Source organism: Manis pentadactyla, chromosome 3 (assembly GCF_030020395.1).
Source record: "Manis pentadactyla isolate mManPen7 chromosome 3, mManPen7.hap1, whole genome shotgun sequence".
In the NCBI taxonomy this organism is placed as follows: Eukaryota; Metazoa; Chordata; class Mammalia; order Pholidota; family Manidae; genus Manis; species Manis pentadactyla.
The window spans coordinates 97,401,906-97,418,055 of record NC_080021.1 but is presented as its reverse complement, the minus strand read 5'-3'; positions in this window follow the sequence as shown (position 1 = coordinate 97,418,055).

Here is a 16,150-nt window from a genome sequence, read left to right as displayed (position 1 = left end):
TTGGGGCCAGTGATGTATACCAGTGGAAAGCAGGAAGAACTTCCTTTTTGAGCCATTGGTATTGAAGAGTCCTTTTCAGGAGGGAAAAGCCCCTATACCTGAAGATGCTTGGTATACAGACAGCTCCAGTCATGGGCAGTCCCCAGAGTGGAGGCCTGTGGCTTTCCATCCTAAGACTGAGACAATATGGATGTTAGAGGATGGAGAGGGGAAGAGCATCCAATGGGCTGAGTTGCAGGCAGTATGGCTCGTGTTCACCCAGGAGCCTTCCCCCATAGTTGTCTGCACTGACAGCTGGGCTGTCTGTTGGGGCTTGACCCTGTGGCTACCAACATGGTACCAAGCCAACTGGATGGTTGGTCACTGATCCCTTTGGGGGCAAGAGTTGTAGTAAGACCCATGGGCCTCTGGTCAGATTAAGACAGTTTCCATATATCATGTGACTATCTATTTGCCTTTGGGAATGGTGAAACAGACACATTGGCCCAAATGTACTGACTAGAAGGAGAGCCTGCCTTTCATGTAGCCCAATGGTTACATCAGCATTTATTGCATGCGGGGCAAAAGACAATGTGGGCTGTAGCCCGTTGGTGGGGTTTGCCATTGACCTTCGAAGAAGTCAGCAGAGCCTGGAAGGTGTGCCTTGTGTGCTCTGAGAGGGACTTACACTGAGTCCCACAGCAACATGGGACAATAGTAAAGGGGCTGATACCCCTTGTCAGGTGGCAGATAGACTGTATTGGGCTTCTGTCCACATAAGAAGGATATCAGTATGCTATGACTTGTGTAGACACAGCTACTGGCCTGTTGGTTGCTTTTCCTGCACATCGTGCAGATCAGCAAAGCACCAAAAGGGGCCTAGAGTGTGTCTTTGCAGCCTATGGCTGGCCACAGGTAATTGAGAACACTCAAGTCACCCACTTTACTGGACATGCATTACAAGAGTGGGTGCAGCAATTAGGGACAAAGTGGAAGTTTCATGTACCAAATAACCCTACAAGGTCAGGTATGACTGAAAGGTACAATGGTTTGTTGAAATCTGGCCTGAACTCTGACACCAATGGTCTATGGGACTGGTCAGTTTGCTTACGGACAGTACTATGATATTTGAATGAGAAGCCCTGAAGAGGAGCCTTGAGCCCTGTGGATATGCTAACACACCTTGCAGCCTCTCCTATACAGTTGTAGGTCCAAACCAAAGAAGAGCTACTGAAGCCAGGATATGGCCAGTAGTGCAACATTCTGCTGCCAGTCCCAACTGTGTTAAACCCTGGAGACTCTGTTGACTGGATGTGGCCCTGAAAATTTCAATCCATGGACCAGTGATGGCTGGCCCTTCTGGCACATTGGGGAAAAGTCACGGAGGGGAAAACTGGCTTAGTGTGTATTTCTGAAGTAACAGCAGAGTGGCCCCCAAAGATCATGGTAATGTATCCAAAACATCCAGAAGGTAAGAGCAACTTACAGGGAACTTGTTTTACCTTTTTTAAAATTATTATTATTAAGGTATGATTGATATACACTCTTATGAAGGTTTCACATGAAAAAACAATGTGGTTATTACATTTACCCATATTATCAAGTCCCCACCCATACCCCAATGCAGTCACTGTCCATCAGTGCAGCAAGGTGCCACAGATCCACTATGTGCCTTCTCTGTGCTACACTGTTCTCCCTGTGATCCTTCACACAATGTGTACTAAACATAATACCCCTCAATCCCCTTCTCTCTCCCTCCTCACCCACCCTTCCACAGCCCTCCCCTTTAGTAACCACTTGTTCATTCGTGGAGTCTCTGAGTCTGCTGCTATTTTGTTCCTTCAGTTCTGCTTCATTGTTATACTCCACAAATGAGGGAAATCATTTGGCATTTGTCTTTCTCTGCCTGGCTTATTTCACTGAGGATAATGTCCTCCAGCTCCATCCATGTTGTTGCAAATGGTAGAATTTGTTTCCTTCTTATGGCTGAATAGTATTCCATTGTGTATATGTACCACCTCTTCTTTATCCATTCATCTACTGATGGACACTTAGGTTGCTTCCATATCTTGGCTATTGTAAAAAGTGCTGCGATAAACATAGGGGTGCATATGTCTTTTTGAATCTGAGAAGTTGTATTCTTTGGGTAAATTCCAAGGAGTGGGATTCCCAGGTCAAATGGTATTTCTATTTTTAGTTTTTTGAGGAACCTCTGTTTTGCTTTTCACAACGGTTGAACTAGCTTACATTCCCACCAGCAGTGTAGTAGGGTTCCCCTTTCTCTGTAACCTCACCAGCATTTGTTTTTCTTAGTCTTTTTGATGCTGGCCCTCCTTACTGGTATGAGCTGATATCTCATTGTGGTTTTAATTTGCATTTCCCTGATGATTAATGATGATAAGCATCTTTTCATGTGTCTGTTGGCCATCTGAAATTCTACTTTGGAGAACTGTCTCTTCATATCCTCTGCCCATTTTTTAATTGGGTTATTTGCTTTTTTGGGTGTTGAGGCATGTAAGTTCTTTATATATTTTGGATGTTAACCCCTTGTCAGATATGTCATTTACAAATACATTCTCCCATACTGTAGAATACCTTTTTGTTCTGTTGATGATGTCCTTTGCTGTACAGAAACTTTTTAGTTCCATGTAGTCCCATGAGTTCATTTTTGCTTTTGTTTCCCTTTCTCAAGGAGATGCATTCAGGAAGAAGTTGCTTATGCTTATATTCCAAAGATGTTTGTCTATGTTGTCTTCTAAGAGTTTTATGGTTTCATGACTTACATTCAAGTCTTTGATCCATTTGGAGTTTACTTTTATATATGGGGTTAAACAATAATCCAGTTTCATTCTCTTGCATGTAGCTGTCCAGTTTTGCCAACACCAACTGTTGAAGAGGCTGTCATTTCCCCGTTGTATATCCATGGCTCCTTTATTGTATATGAATTGACCATATATGGTTGGGTTTATATCAGGGCTCTCTAGTATGTTCCATTGGTCTATGGGTCTGTTCTTGTGCCAGTACCAAATTGTCTTGATTACTGCGGCTTTGTAATAGAGCTTGAAGTTGGGGAGCATAATGCCCCCAGCTTTATTCTTCCTTCTCACAATTGCTCTGGCTATTCAAGGTCTTTTATGGTTCCATGTGAATTTTAGAATGATTTTCTCTAGTTCATTGAAGAAAGCTGTTGTTATTTCTATAGGAATTTCATTGAATCTATAGATTGTTTTAGGCAGGATGGCCATTTTGACAATATTAATTCTTCCTATCCATGAGCACAGGATGTGGTTCCATTTATTGGTATCTTCTTTAATTTCTCTTAAGAGTGTCTTGTAGTTTTCATGGTATAGGTCTTTTACTTCCTTGGTTAGGTTTATTCCTGGGTATTTTATTCTTTTTAATGCAATTGTCAATGGAATTGTTTTCCTGATTTCTCTCTCTGCTATTTCATTGTTAGTGTATAGGAATGCCACAGATTTCTATGTATTAATTTTGAATCCTGCAACTTTGCTGAATTCAGATATTAGTTCTAAAGGTTTTTTATGTACAACATCATATCATCTGCAAACAGGTATAGTTTAATTTAACTTCTTCCTACCAATCTGGATGCCTTTTATTTCTTTGTGTTGTCTGATTGCCATGGTTAGGACCTCCAGTACTATGTTGAGTAGAAGTGGGGAAAGTGGGCATCTTTGTCTTGTTACCAATCTTAAAGGAAAAGCTTTCAGCTTCTCACTGCCCAGTATGATGTTGGCTGTTAGTTTGTCATATATGGCCTTTATTATGTTGAGGTACTTGCCCTTTATACCCATTTTATTAGTTTTTATCAAGAATGGGTGTTGAATTTTGTCAAATGCTTTTTCAGCATCTATGGAGATGATCATGTGGTTTTTGTCCTTCTTTTTGTTGATGTGGATGATACTGATGGATTTTCAAATGTTGTGCCATCCTTGCGTCCCTGGAATAAATCCTACTTGATCATGGTGGATGATCTTTTTGATGTATTTTTGAATTCAGTTTGCTAATATTTTCTTGAGTATTTTTGCATCTATGTTCATCAGGGATATTGGTCTGTAATTTTCTTTTTTTGTGGTGTCTTTGCCTGGTTTTGGTAATAGAGTGATGCTGGCCTCATGGAATGAATTTGGAAATATTCCCTCTTCTACTCTTTGGAAAACTTTAAGGAGGATGGGTATTAGTCTTCAATAAATGTTTGATAAAATTCAGCGGTGAAGCCATCTTGTCTAGGAATTTTGTTCTTAGGTAGTTTTTTTATTACCAGTTCAATTTCATTGCTAGTAATTGGTCTGTTCATATTTTCTGTTTCTTCTTAAGTCAGCCTTGGAAGGTTGTATTTTTCTATAAAGCTATCCATTTCTTCTAGGTTATCCAGTTTGTTAACATATAATTTTTCATAGTATTCTCTATTAATTCTTTGTATTTCTGGGGTGTCCGTAGTGATTTTTCCTTTCTCATTTCTGATTCTCTTTATTTGTGTAGACTCTCTTTTTTCCTTGATAGGTTGAGCTAGGGGGTTATCTATTTTGTTTACTTTCTCAAAGAACCAGCTCCTGCTTTCATTGATTCTTTCTATTGTTTTATTCTACTCAATTTTATTTATTTCTGCTCTAATCTTTATTATGTCCCTCCTTCTACTGAGTTTGGGCCTCATGTGTTCTTCTTTGTCTAGTTTCATTAATTGTGAGTTTAGACTGCTTATATGGGATTGTTCTTCTTTCCTGAGGTAGGCCTGTATTGCAATATACTTTCCTCTTAGCATGGCCTTGGCTGAGTCCCACAGATTTTGTGGTGTTGAATTATTGTTGTCATTTGTCTCCATATATTGCTTGATCTCTGTTTTTATTTAGTCATTGAGCCATTGGTTATTTAGGAGCATGTTGTGAAGCCTCCATGTGTTTGTGGGATTTTTCATTTTCTTTGGGTAATTTATTTCTAGTTTCATACCTTTATGCTCTGAGAAACTGGTTGGTACAATTTCAGTCTTTTTGAATTTACTGATGCTCTTTTTGTGGCCTAGTATATGATCTATTCTTGAAAATATTCCATGTGCACTTGAGAAGAATGTGTAATCTGCTTCATTTGGGTGTAGAGTTCTGTAGATGTCTGTTAGGTCCATCTTTTCTAATGTGTTTTCACTGCCTCTGTGTCCTTACTTATTTTCTGTCTGGATGATCTGTCCTTTGGAGTGAGTGGAGTGTTGAAGTCTCCTAGAATGAATGCATTGCATTCTATTTCCCCTTTTAATTCAGTTAGTATTTGTTTCACATATGTAGGTGCTCCTCTATTGGGAGCATAGATATTTATAATGGCTATATCTTCTTGTTGGATAGACCCTTTGTCATTATGTAATGTCCTTCTTTGTCTCTTGTGACTTTCTTTGTTTTGAAGTCTGTATTGTCTGATACCAGTACTGCAACTCCTACTTTTTGCTCTCTACTAGTTGCATGAAATTATCTTTTTCCATCCATTCAGTTTTAGTCTGTGTTATGTTTTTGAGTTTAAAGTGAGTCTCTTGTAGGCAGCATATAGATGGGTCTTGTTTTTTTATCCATTCAGTGACTCTATGTCTTTTGATTGGTGCATTCAGTCCATTTACATTTGGGTGATTATTGATAGGTATGCACTTATTGCCATCATAGACTTTAGTTTCGTGGTTACCAAAGGTTTATGGTTAACTTCCTTACTACCTAAGCATCTAACTTAACTCACTTAGTATGCTATTACAAACACAATCTAAAAGTTCATTTCTTTTTCTCCTCCTTTTTCTTCCTCCTCCATTTTTTATATATTTGGTATCATATTCTGTACTGTTTGTCTATCCCTCAATTGACTTTGGGGATAATTTAATTTTGTATTTGCTTAGTAATTAGCTGTTCTACTTTCTTTATTGTGATTTTATTTCCTCTGGTGACAGCTATTAAACCTTCGGAACACTTCCATGTGTAGCAGTCCCTCCAAAATAGAGTGTAGAGATGGTTTGTGGGAGGTAAATTCTCTCAGCTTTTGCTTATCTGAAAATTGTTGAATCCCTCCTTCAAATTTAAATGATAATCTTGCCAGATAAAGTAATCTTGGTTCCAGGCCCTTCTGTTTAATGGCATTAAATACATCATGCCACTCCCTTCTGGCCTGTAAGGTTTCTGCTGAGAAGTCTGATGTTAGCCAGATGGGCTTTCCTTTGTATGTTATCTTATTTCTCTCTCTGGCTGCTTTTAACAGTCTGTCCTTATTCTTGATCTTTGCCATTTTAATTACTATATGTCTTAGTGTTGTCCTCCTTGTGTTCCTTGTATTGGGAGATCTGTGGAGCTCCACGGCCTGAGAGACGATCTCCTTCCCCAGGTTGGGGAAGTTTTCAGCAACTACCTCCTCAAAGACACTTTCTATCCCCTTCTCTCTCTCTTCTTCTCCTGGTATCCCTATAATGTGAATGTTGTTCTGTTTGGATAGGTGACACAGTTCTCTCAATATTCTTTCATTTTTGGAGATCCTTTTTTTTCTCTGTGCCTCAGCTTCTTTGTATTCCTCTTCTCTAGTTTCTATTTCATTTATTGTCTCCTCCACCATATCCAATCTGCTTTTAATACCCCCCATTGTGCTCTTCAATGATTGGATCTGTGACTGGAATTCATTCCTGAGTTCTTGAATATCTCTCCTTATCTCAATGAGCATGTTAATGATTTTTATTTTGAACTCCCTTTCAGGAAGAGTCACGAGGCCCATGTCACTTAAATCTTTCTCGGGAGGTGCATTAGTAATTTGACTCTGTACCAGGTTCCTTTGGTGTTTCATATTTGTATATGGAGCTCTCTAGTGTCTAGAAGCTCTACTCTCTGGGGCTTGTCAGCCCCTGAAGCAATGTCAGGGGTCACAGGGGAGCGGTATTGGTGCCTGGGGGAGGAAAGAGATGTTTCCTGCTGCTATGCCTGTCTCTCCATTGTTTGAACCAGTGGATCGAGCACACAGGTGTAAGCTTTTGTTTCACAGCAGCTGAATATGGATCCCTGCTTTCCACAAGTGGCCAGAATCCCAGTCTCCCCAGGGACTCCGCCTGTCCCAGCTTTCCAACCCCATAATCATGAGAGTATGATGAAAGCACCATGAAATGTAGGTTTGTGCTCCCAGTGCAGATCTCCGGAGCTAGGTATTCAGCAGTTCCAGGCCTCCACTCCCTCCCTGCTCAGTTTCTCTTCCTCCCACCAGTGAGCTGTGGTGGGGGAAGGGCTTGGGTCCCGCTGGGCCACTGCTTTCGTACGTTACCCTGTTCCGTGAGGTCTGCTCTTTTCTCCAGCTGTATGCAGTCTGGTGCAGTCCTCTTTCCTGTTGCTCTTTCAGGGTTAGTTGTATTAATTATATTTTCATATTATATGCAGTTTTAGGAGGAAGCCTCTGTCTCACCTCTCATGCCACCATCTTTAATTCTTCTCAGAAGTTGTTTTATCTTTATGGCCAGTGCATATACCTCCGATAGCCCTATATATTACCCATATATAACTCACAGGGAGGGGGGTAAAAGTCTGGTATACTAGGCCAGGACACAATCCCATTTCTGCCCCTGTTCTGTCACAGGACTACTCTCTTGCATGCATTCCGATGCACAAGATTTGCCTATACTTGTGTCATTAAAGCATGTATCTTATCACCCTTAAGTTTATTTTCTTCTATAGTCCCTGTGGCCTTGATGTGCCCCCTGGCTTCAGCTGTTGTGTGATGATTGCTCTGAACTCCCTACCTGTTCAGCTACTGCCTGCCTGTGGAATGGGCAAGCTGTGGACTTAATCTGTATAGGACTTTGAACCTAGCTGAATCTTCTGGCGTGAGGATTATCATGAGTTTATTGCTATTGCTATTGTATGTTACTAGTCAGGTTACAATGCTCCAGTTTTCTTGCACAGGGACAAATGGAGAATATGGGGAATAAGTACATTGTAAGGTGAGATTTCTGGAGGGGTGGGCTGTGGGTGAAATTGCAATATTTCCAGAATTTCTCACCTGGCCTTAGTGCATCTCCATATCCATAGGTGTTTCCAAGGGGTGGAGAGAAGTATTCCATCACCATATCAGTAGATAATTACAAGGGCCAGAGAGGACATATCTGTACTGGAGAAGTTGGGTTGGGTCTCTTCTTTTGTTGTCAGGTCATGAAAGACATAGGAGAGCAGAAGTAGGCTGCTTGTAAGAAATAAATGGGTTTCTCCCACTTTATTTCTCCCTTTAACTGATTTTGTTTTCAGGGGTATTTTGCTCCAGGATTTTCCCCGAGTTACAATATCCTTTAGCTGAAGAGCAGATGTAGATGAGAAACAGTGTTTGAGAAAAAGACATTGTGGAGACCATCAGGAAGGCAGGTCTGCTGTGCTGAAGTCAAGGCTCTAAGTGGGGAAACAGGGGACCCTGAAAGTGGAACAGGGTCATCTGGATTGATCATTCTGTATCAATGATGTAAGGACAAACACTTTCCCACTGTGGATAGACAAAGAAGCCTCTCCAGACCTGCTTACTTTTGCAGGGACTGAATTATGCCCTGCCCCACCTCCCAATTCATATTTGGAAGCTCTAACCCCAATGTGACTGCTGTCCAGAGATAGGGCATTTACAGACATAATTAAGGTTAAATAACATCATAAGGATGGGAACTTATTCAGTAGGATTTGTGTCCTTGTAAGGCGAGGAAGAGACACCAGGGATGTGAATGCATAGGCCAAAAGCCATGTGGGGATTCAGTGACAAGGTCATTGTCTACAATCCAAGATGCTTCAGGAGAAAATAAACCTACTGATGTTTTGACCTTAGACTTCAAGCCTACAGAACTGTGAGAAGTAAACTTCTGTTATTTAAGCCACTCAGTCTTTAGTATTTTTTTGCAGCAGCCCTAGCAAATGAATACACTCCCCAACATATGTCAACAGTGAGCCCTCCACATAGTATTAATCTGGGAAATGAGCCAGCCACTTGGAGAAGCCTCTCGTACTGGGCCCCTTGTCCCCTGGAGTAGCCAGTGGTTCATCCTCTTGGTGATAGATTTCTGTCTCTTCTGGGTATGGGTTTGCCTTTCCCACTGACAGAGCCTCAGCCTGTTCCATTGTCCAGGGATGTAAGGAATGACTGATCTGCTGGCATGGAATACCACACATCATAGTACCAGACCAGGAGAGCCACTTAACACTGAAGGAGGTGCCTGAGAGGGCCCATGAACATACTACATACTGTGCAACCCCAGCTTTTTATATGCTCCTACACTTCCTGCCTGAATAAGGTTGAGTAACCTTCTTCAGGTGAGGAGAGTAAAAGTAGAAGGAAGCTGGCAACCTGCACAGAACTCCTCATCATAGCTGAACAAAAATCAAGTGAGCCAAAGAGAAATGGCCCTATGCACACAGAAAAGAAAGGCAGAAAGGAAGTTCTCTTCTGTAGGTCGTAGGAGCATGTCCTTAGAGATGGACATGGGTGGGCCTGCCTCACCAAACTGCTGGAGAAGATGAACCTGTCCAGCTGGAGAAGGTTCACATAATGCCCTAACATTTGGTTGTTAAGTGTTGTATACCTGATTGAGTTACTCATGTTACCAGGCAAAAAGGGTTGTGTGACTTAATTTAAATCCAGGGTCTGTGAAAACCGTTTAATGTTCATCTAAGTACATGATAGATTCTTATTCTTCTTAAGTACAGTACTGTAATCTCTGGAGATCTGTCTTAGTCTGATAAATACATCACATCAATAATGTAATGATGAAGCTATTAATAGAGTTTTCTATCACATTTCACTTTCACATTTCCATTTCCTCAAAGCTATTCTTGAATTTGTTAATAGCACTCTCCATGGGGGATTGGCACTGATAACTCCATGTTGATGAAAATATATAATAAAGAAGTACTTTTTTTGGTATTCTTGGTTGACTATGGAATTAAATACCGTGATGTTTAGAGGATCCTTTCTAAATACTATTTCTTCTTCCATGTCAATGACAGTAGTAGAAATAATAAAAGATATATAAGTATTTATTATGGAACATAGAAAATGATTGCCTATGATCTGAAAAATCAAACTCTGCTATATACCAGCTATTGCACTAGGTGTTTTCACATGTATCACTTTGAATTTTCACAGCCATTCTGTAAAGACAGTGTTTTTACCCCCAATCTATATTTTATTTTAATCAACTATAATCACCATGTTTTACATTAGCTCCTCAGCCCTTATTCATCTTACAGTTAAAAGTTTGTACCCTACAGTGTATATTTTAGGTAAACACACACACACGGGTGGGTGGGGAGAGAGAGAAAACACTTAAAGCTTGCTTGCCCCTGCTCTCATAGCTTGATAGTAGGAATTTCCTTAACTTTGAATTCATCCCTGTCTGACTCCAACTACTGTCTTCTCTCCACTACATCATTGTAACTGAATTATCTTTCAATATGACACAAGGGAAATGTAAGGCACAGAAATGTCTCTTATTGTGCTGGATCAGAAGGAAAGCATTACACTGTGCTGAGAAAGCTAGGAATCTACTGCTTTTCACAAATTGGTAAAGAACCTAGGAAGTGACCTATGAGAAAGAGACTTCTTAGCAGATATTTTAATGTAGTGGGGAGTATGGAGAAGACCATATTAGTGACAATGCCTTGTTCATGCATCAGTTACTAAGACTGGTGTATGATCCAAATGCAAATGAAATTCTTATTGAAAATATATATATTGGTATATAGAACAGGAGTAAAGGGGGTCTCCTCTAAAGGAGCTATTGTTTCTAGCTATAATAAACAACTCTATTAATAGATAACCCACCTAATCTCAAACTAATAAGTAATCATATAATATGCTAGTTGCTCTATCATTTGATGATATGAGACTTTAAAATAGTTTAATGTAACAATCATTCTGGTAAAGACCCTGTTACTACTATAGCTTCATTTGTTACTGCAATAACATTAAATAAATTTATTTTAGGAAATGATAATCCATGTAGCTACATTTGTTATACATGTAACAATGTCTTTAATGTTAATAAATTTAAATTACAAGTTTCAAATATTTGTCAGTGATCTGCAGAAAATCCACAATAAAATAATTTGTAATTTGGGGGAAACACAAATGTGAATAGAACATATTTCTGATATGCAATGGTGAGCAAGCCACTTAGGAGGCAGGTGATTCTGCACCAACATTTCAGAATTACCTACCTATTTGCCTTCTCATCAATGACCATGAAGTGGGTGCTTTAAAGAAATGCATTGTTAGGTTTTATAATAGGAATTATAACTTTGAAAGGGTTGTATGAATTTGGGGTTTGTGACACTCTCCCAATTTTTCTTTTCTAAAGGTCAAATATAGCCTGTTAAGGGAATTTATCATATTGAAGAGGTGTTCAGGGGAAAGAAAGTAAAAGAGAAAACACAAATCAAAATGATCCATTTGACAGGAATGAAACAGTGTGATAACAAGATATGTTCACAGCCAACATTAATGAAGACATCTGTTTTTTTGTTAAGCCAAATTCCTACAGTAAAAATCACCAGCTTCTCTGTATCAACAGAAGTGATAACACTGAGGTTGCTAACACCTTTTTTTCTTTCTAATCCACAACACTCACAGCATGGAGCAGTGGAAAACCTCATGTACTGGTGGCTTATGATTAATAAAAAGAGTGAAGACCAGGACTGTGAAAAAACAATTCTTATTTGAGGAGTACCCTGTTCTTATTGCTTCTTATTATTATCTAGTGAAGTGCATAGTATTTTCTTAGATATCTTCTTCTTACTGCCTAGTTATTTGCCATATTTTTTAATGTATACAGGAACTCAAGCATTATTAGACTTAAAGCATTCATTGTGTTAAAATTACATTTGCAGTATTAGTGGACATCAGGAAATCTCAATTTTATTTTTGCTTCCTTCATTCAAATCTCATTCATTTTATTTTTCCTGATTCCTCCTATAGAATAAGAATGTTAGCATGTGCCCTAGCCTAGAGCTATAATGACAATTGATGGGATGAAATGTTGAATCAAGTTGAAACAATGCAGCATAAAGCAGCCTTCTTGATAAAATTGAGTGATTTCAAATACTTAGAGCAAAATTAACTGAAAAGATGCCACGGCAAGAATGGATGGCTTTATCTTCTGTGTGAACGGTTACTTGTCAGTGCCTGACCATGAGAAGGTCAGGATGCTAGAATGCTTGGAAGAAACTCTACCTCTAGGTGTGATCCTAAGACGAGAGAGGATGCTAAGATTCACCAGTGAGTATTGTATCACCAACAGGAAAAAACCCAAAGAGTATACTTCCCAGCACTATTTCTGTTGGATATTTTGTAGTTTAGTGTGCAAACTCAGTGCTGTGAATTACTAGGAATACACATCATTACTAATACTTGGAAAGAAAGAGGAACAGAAGCTCTCATCATGGGTGGGCAGGGAATAAAATGAGTGTTACCATATTTTTTGCCTCTGCATGTGGAGTCCTTGCTCCATCCTCAGATACTAAAAGAACAGAGGTCATCTGTGTAGAGGGAGAATTGCTGCTGTCCTTGGCTTTCTCTGTTACAGAGATTTGGGTTTCACTGTAAAGGCACAGTCCTTATCTAGTTCCATTTCTGACCTCTCCAGGCTGTGTAGCGATGGGTGGGTGGACAGGGTCCCCAACACCGACAGCACCCTCTTTGTTACCGTCCCTGAATACAATATTTTGGGTGACTGAGAAGTTGAGAAGGGCAGTAATCAGGGCTCAGAAAGATGTATGTATAAAATGGCCCACTCGACAATATTTCTTTGCTAAATCATGAGCCTAGAAACTGCAGAAATAACTGGCAAGCCCAGTTTCCCAGGGTCAGAAATTGTCATCAGTATGTGTGGTAACTGGACAGTCTGAAATATTCTGCTGTCTCCCTTTGCTTTCTGCCAATAGAAAGTGGATCAGATAGTCATAACAGAAAAGTGGATAGAAGAAAGTATTGCCAACTGCTTCTTGAAATCCCAATATTTCTGCCATTAATGAGTTATTAAAGGAAATTCTTATGTGGTGAGTCAGGAAAGGTTGAGAGCTGCTGAATTAGTGCTCATTCTGTAACTTCTTTTAAAATGTAACATTTTATTACGTAATACCAACCAAGTATAGTCAGGGACCCAGTCTGTATATGTGGGAGAGAGAAAGGTAGGAGGGTGAGTATGCATGATGAGTAATGTATAAGGTCTCATGGTCTTTTCCCCCTTAGATGGAAAACAATGACAGAGTAACCATCTGCCTCTTTTTTAAGCCAAACTGTCCTTAACTTTAAAGGCAGTTATTTATAACAAAGCCATTAGAAGACTGTAATAATAATCAGACGGTGGAGGGCTAGCTCACCAGCAGGAACCAGGACAAGGTATCTATTATATTCATGTAGATACATAACAATCGATGCTTTTCTAGCATCATATCATGGAGTCAGACAGACTTGGCTTTAAATTCCAACTTATCTACTTGATAACTCTGTGATCTAACTATTCTAAACTGATCTTCCTCATCAGTAAGTGGCTAAAATAAAAATGTATACCTCACAGTATTCTTGTAGGGTTAAGTACAAGGATGTGCATAGAGCAGTTAGCCCAGTTACTGACACATAGTAATAATAGTCAATGGGTGTTACTTGTATTATTAGCAAAGTAATTATTATAAAATTAATAAAAAAGCATTCAGTAAACATTGTGAGAGTACAAATCTATTCTCTTTGAGGAATACATGTTTAACTGGCTTATCCTTCAGTAATGAATACATACTTAATCTTCTCATGTGTTCTGAGTCCCTAACAATCTTTTCTCAATCTAGACAATTCTAGGTATTTTGGCAGCCCTGGATCTTTGTCCTTGCTCTGTCAGTTCCTGGCTGCATGAACTGCAGTAAATAATTTAAATTCCTTGAGACAGAGGAATTTAATCATCTTTACAGTAACTATCATGCCTCTCTTACCTTGCCTTATGTTCAAATTGTGCGAAGAACTCTAGAAATTCAAAGTATTATTGCTACTATGCAACCCAACAATAAAGAAACACTATTAATCATGTCTATTAATACTGGAATATTCTGAATCTGTAATTTTAATAGTGATAATTTCTGCAAGTTTCTTTATACTAGATAAGATAGTCATAAGGACTGTTAAAACAACTCACCTTGAGATGCTTGAGACATCTTCCTTGAAGAACATCATATACATAATAATATTGTGACATTTAAAAGAGACTTTTGAAATTTAAGTAAGATTACATGAAATAAGTTCTGCTGACTAGTTACTAAATATTACTAGTTACAAATATTAATAGTTACTGATCAGTTTCTAATGTTAACAGGCATGATTTACTAATATTAGTAGAATTTTCACCTTTAACTTTGGCTATATTTTTTTAATGAAATGATCAGCTTTGTGAGTATTCTTTCTTTTTCATCAAGGGCTCATTAAAACTGAGTTTTTGTATATAATGTATATGTATATATTAAATACTGCATGTGTGTTGTGTGTATAGAACAGAATATTATTTAGCCATAAAAAAGAAGGAAACCCTGCCATTTGTGACAACATGGATGGACTTTGAGAACATTATACTAAGTGAAATAAGACAGAGAAGGAGAAATTCCATATGACCTCATTTGTATGTGAAATAAAAAAAGCTAACAAACCCAAAGGTACAGAACAGACTGGTGACTGCCAGGGGCTGGGGTGGGCAAAGTGGGTTAAGGGGGTCAAAAAGTACACATTTCCAGTTACAAAATAAATAAGCCCTGGAAATGTAGCATACAACACAATGACTGTAGAAACCAATACTATATTTTATATTTGAAAGTTTCTAGGAGAGTAGAGCTTAAGGTTCTCATCACAAGAAGAAAGATGTAACTTGATGATGGATGTTAACCACACTTAATGTGGTGATCGTTTTACAATATATACATATATCTAATCATTACATGTACACCTGAAAATAATATAAAGTTATACATTGATTATATTTCAATTTAAAAAACTGTTACTTAGTTAGGTTTAAATGTTAGAACTGAGAAATATCTGTAGGCTAAGCTGTAGGCACGCAAAGGTGTCAAACATGTGGCTTTGGACTTTTTGGTACCATCAGCAAAAATTTAACCTGACTGGACTTGTAAATATTGCGAAGCAAAAAAAAAAAAAAAAAAAATTACCGAACAGTATTGTTTTTTTCTCAAGAGGTTGCACAGCCTCCTAGGCAAAAAACTAACCATGTCTTAAGTACTTCACCATAATATTCAACTCAAATAAAAGGAAATCTCAGCTATTGAATAAAATTGCTTATCTGTTCGACATGTGCATAGACCTTTTAAAATATATTCCCTTCTTTACTTAAATTCTTTATGCTACTTCCCCTGTGTTTTTAATTAACAGTTTATCATTTTAGTCAAAACATTTAAATCCAGTTTCATTTGTAAACTTAAATCTCTGATATATTCTCCAACGCTACAGGAATGAATGGCTTTGTGTGGATATAACTAAAGAGCCTCTACACAGAGGCAGAGCTAAGGCAAAAAGGTCAGTGAAAGCAGGCAGCATGTGTGCAGTAACACCTGTGCCCGTGGCTGGGCGGGCTCTGAGCTCACCTGAAATGAGGATATAGAGCCACTCCAGCACTTCACAAAGCTAACACCATCCTGTCAAGTCTGCTGTGACGGACTTGAAAAACATTATTCTGAAGAATCTTTGAACAGTTAGATTAGTGAATTTAAATCTTCATAAGCAAATCAGCAACACCTAATTAAATACTCCAGACCAGAAAATATGAATGTTGTCATAGTTTGCAAAGCATTTTGTTGTTACTGTTTTCATCACTCACGATATGACATTTTCCGTTGTCTTTAGCATGAAAAAATATCATTTTTATAATTTTGAATTACATTTTAATATATTGCAGATGATTTAAAACTGCTTATTTTTCCTCTGGAAGCTCATTTTTAAGTAAATTTTTACCTTTTTATCTAAAGTTAACTTTTACCTTTTTATTTAAAGTTACTTGAGACTAGATTGAGTTTGTATTTAAATAGAACTTAACCAAAATTAAGGATACAGTTAATAAAATAGAACTAATTAAAATGAACTCAGTTTTGTCAGTGCCCTTAAATCAAAGAACTTCTGGTATTTCATACATAGACCACCTCTT